The sequence below is a fragment of the Triticum dicoccoides genome, chromosome 6A (assembly GCF_002162155.2).
Source record: "Triticum dicoccoides isolate Atlit2015 ecotype Zavitan chromosome 6A, WEW_v2.0, whole genome shotgun sequence".
In the NCBI taxonomy this organism is placed as follows: Eukaryota; Viridiplantae; Streptophyta; class Magnoliopsida; order Poales; family Poaceae; genus Triticum; species Triticum dicoccoides.
In genome coordinates, this window is record NC_041390.1 from 431395149 (window position 1) to 431399781 (window position 4633).

Below are 4633 nucleotides of genomic sequence, written 5' to 3' on the forward strand. Positions count from 1 at the left end.
CTCAAGACGCTGCTTGAGAGCATCCATGGATTCCTCCACCAGCCTTTGGCGCTCGATGCGGAGCATGTCATTCTCGTCCATAAGTTTCTTGACGATGACGTTGGTCCTCTTCAACAAGGTACTGGTCTCCTCCCGGTGCTCTGCGCTTCGGACGATCTTCACCCTCAGCAGGTCGCGCTCGGCCCGGAGCCTCTCATTGCCCTCCCTTCGTTGCCGGATGACGCCGGTAGCCTGTTCAAACAAGGCTTTCATGTCGTCCTGGAACCTCGCCCAGCCGAAGATGTGATCCATCTGGCTATGGACGATTGCATGCATGTGCCTATAAGAGTCGTCGCCTGCCCGCGAGACATTTTCCCAGGCCGCCGCGGCGCGGCGGAACACTCTGCTGCATTAGCGGCGTGGCGGGACCTCTCTGCTGCTTCCGCGGCGCAGCCGGACCAGTCTGCTGCATCAACGGCACGGCGGGACCACCGTGCTGCTTCGACGGCGCGACAGGACCTCTGTGCTGCTACTTCCACACGGCGGGACATGTTGGTTGCTTTCGCGATGAGGCGGGACATCTCTCGTGCTTCCGCTTCCATGCTCGCCTCTCCCTGGTGCTAATCTCTCGACCCGGAACTCATGCTGGCCATGGCAGACGTAAGGGTAGGATGCTAAATTACTTGTTTGTTTTTGTGGATGAGGAGTTAAGGAGGAATGTGCAGTCATCTTGGCATAGTAGTATTTATAACCGAGTACTAATATGCTCCTAAGTGGGAAACCATTTAGGTTGTGATCAGTGTGAAGAAGTTTGCAATTAAATATAGCGTGGTAGTAGTAATTTGGAATGTGACGAGATGCAAGCTCAAAATTTATTGATGGGTCTAGTTTCGAAGTGTGGCACTATTCCCAGATGGCGTAACGTGGGCACGTGTTCTCGGCCATGGTGTAGCATATGCCATGGTAGTTCTTTTTCTACTGCTGTGTACGTGCAATAACTGGCACCGTCGGATACATATCTTACGGTTATTGGGGCGTTCGACAGGAATAGCCTCATGGCGAGCTATAGACTAGTCTTTTTTCAGAAGCATTACACCTATCTCTCAGGACTTCTCGCGTGCACCATATCTAGCTCCCTAGGTCGATGCCACCCACATACACTTGTACTCTGAGTTTAGTACATTATACAGGAAGAGAAGAGATGCACGCACGCGCTCGTCCTCTCTCACACACGCATCTATAGCTATGAATTGTAGTGTTCTCAACCATCCGATTGGCTCTATCATAGGTTTCACATTCTTCCTTGGCCTTGAGAATGAGAAGTTTAAAACACGGAAGCTAAGCTGGGGGCGCGAGGTTTTGGTTAATGTGTGGGCCGCACACGGAACCAACACGCCACGAGCTTCGTCTGCCTGGTGCGCATGCAATCGGGTGAGGTCTCCAAGTATAGAGACAACCAGGCCCTCCTTGGTATCTGTGCCTCGACTTAGGCTGGTCATAGTGGATAGTAACATAGACTAGTACCAACATGCATATGTTACTAGTCTATGTTACTACCTTCATAGTGGGTAGTGTCAGTATGTGATAACATAGTTGTCTTCATTTATTACTTTGTAGATTCATTTGGCATTGGAAAGCGCTATGTAATGGTAACATATTTATGTTACTCTATTTGCCTCTCTCCTCATTAATTACTTGCCACCTCATCATTTTTTCTTATGTGGCATCTATGTTACTACCTAATATGTTACTCCCACTATGACCAGCCTTATGCGCAGAGAAATTAGGATGAGAGGGAGTACTACTACTAGTAGTACTACTACTTTGATGTGTCGCGTCAACTCGCACAAGGATGCAACACTTCCTGAACAAACAAGCATACAAGCTGTTAGACTTCTTATAAGTTGTTATACTTCCTACCCAAAGGATCTTTATATCCAACATACACAAAATATCCGTTCGACTGTTGGAAATTACTTTAACTACTGATTTGATGTCAAAGTAATTGTTGCATCGCCACCAAAACCCACCATCTCTTAAGCTAAAGTAGACCAAGCTAACCCCTATATTAGCATATTACTAAGACAAACAGAAGGCACTGTAGAATCATTTAGGACGTGAGCTTGTCAATCTAAATGTGGAGGGACACCAGCTTAGCCCCGGCCAGCAGCTTGGGCGGAACTATGAAGAAGGTCAGCTCCTGCATGGCGACATCGCCGCGATCCTTGCTGCTTGTCACCTCCATTTCCACCTTGATGGCATTGGTCCTGCCTTTGGGCTCCCCTGGTGGGCTGTTCGCCCACAGCCTGGCCACATAGTGCGACAGTGGGGACGCCCCCGCTCTGATGCAGACGACCGACACGACAATAGGCGCGCCGATGTCGAGCATGCCGCCGACCAAGAAAAATGCACGGCCGTCCTCCTCCGCGAACAACAAGAGCCGTGGCTCCGCCAGTGGCACTTGCAGCTGGAGCTGTTGGGGAATGTAGTAATTTCAAAAAAATTCCTACGCACACGTAAGATCATGGTCACGTATAGCAACGAGAGGGGAGAGTATTGTCTATGTACCCTCGTAGACCGTAAGCGGAAGCGTTATGAGAACACGGTTGATGTAGTCGTATGTCTTCACGATCCGACCGATCCAAGTACCAAACGTACGGCACCTCCGAGTTCAGCACACATTCGGCTTGGTGACGTCCCATGAACTCCGATCCAACAGAGCTTTGAGGGAGAGTTCCATCAGCACGACGGCGTGATGACAATGATGATGATGCTACCGATGCAGGGCTTCACCTAAGCACCGCTACAATATGACCGAGGTGGATTATGGTGGAGGGGGGCACCGCACACGGCTAAAAGATCAACTGATTAACTTGTGTCTTGGGGTGCCCCCTGACCACGTATATAAAGGATCAAGGGGGAAGGCCGGCCGGCCCTAACAGGGCGCGCTAGGAGGAGGAGTCCTCCTTCTAGTGGGAGTAGGACTCCTGTCAGTGTCAAAACCGGCGGATCTTGGGTAGGGGGTCCCAAACTGTGCGTCTAAGGTGGATGGTAACAGGAGGCGGGGGACACGATGTTTACCCAGGTTTGGGCCCTCTCGATGGAGGTAATACCCTACTTCCTGCTTGACTGATCTAGATGATATGAGTATTACAAGAGTTGATCTACCAGGAGATCGTAGAGGCTAAACCCTAGAAGCTAGCCTATGGTATGATTGTATGTTGTCCTACGGACTTAACCCTCCGGTTTATATAGACACCGGAGGGGGCTAGGGTTACACAGAGTCGGTTACAAGGGAGGAGATCTACATATCCGTATTGCTAAGCTTGCCTTCCACGCCAAGGGGAGTCCCATCCGGACACGGGACGAAGTCTTCAATCTTGTATCTTCATAGTCCAATAGTCCGGCCAAAGGATATAGTCCGGCTGTCCAGAGACCCCCTAATCCAGGACTCCCTCAGTAGCCCCCGAACCAGGCTTCAATGACGATGAGTCCGGCACGCAGATTGTCTTCGGCATTGCAAGGCGGGTTCTTCTCCAAATTCTGAATATCTGCTGAGTAGTGTTCGGCTCCCCATAAATGTTGCACTTCTTGGCTTCCGTGCCCAATAAGGGCTATCTTCCACGTGTCGAGCGAATGCGAGGAGCCAGGGCATTTTTACATTCGCCACCCTAGCCATGTAAGTAAACTATCTATTAAAGAGACGGGGATTCTTAGATCCACACCACACCATCCTCCCACGGCGAGTATCCATCGGAGCGTGCTCGGAAAAATCCATGCCAACATGGCCGGCCATCGCAGCTCCTCCTCCCTCTCCCGTAGCCCTAAGCCCGGAGATTGGGAGAAGTGTTCCGACCCGCACATCCTATTAGTAGAGTTACAGACCCAGGGATTTCTCCCTCCAGCGTATATGGTCCCCGTTCAAGCCGGGCTTGCCACCTATAATGGAGGGGAGCAAGCGCAGAGCTTCCCCAATCCCTCTGCCAGGACCGGATTTTCAGGATATTAATTTCCCAGAAAATGGCCCTTGTGCTCACCAGCCCCAGGATTACTGTTAGCTGATGAGGCACCAACTTGATACAGAAACTGCAAGGAAAATACAAAATATGTAGTACAAGACCATTCTGGCCTATGAGTACAACAAATGGTTTCTAGAGGTTGATGGCGGAAGCGGTTTGCGGATCATCAGCGTCTATGGGACTCCATTTCCCACATGAACAACTGACCTGGATAACTCCTATCTTCACGAGGCTGCTATCACCATTGCGTAGGTTCCGGGGTTCTCATCGCGGCGCTCCTCTCCACGGAAGAAATCTGGCCAAGACAATAGCCAGGGACTAGCCAGTGAGTACTTTTGAATGTACTCGCAAACATTATGAACACAGGTATAATATAACAAATGATACTCATGCTCTGAAATATTCTACGATCACACGTCCATTACAAAATAAACATCCATGATGCACGCAGCAAGTTATTCATCTACAACATGAATATGCCGTAAGGGAGTAGAAACAGAATGCACCGATCGGGTGTCTGAAGCAACACCTCGAAAGGATAATAATATAAAGCATGCCTCAGTCGGGCATCTGAGCGACATCACATAAACGGCTTATAAAAGCAATAAGTAGCAAACGTGCCACAGTCGGGCGTC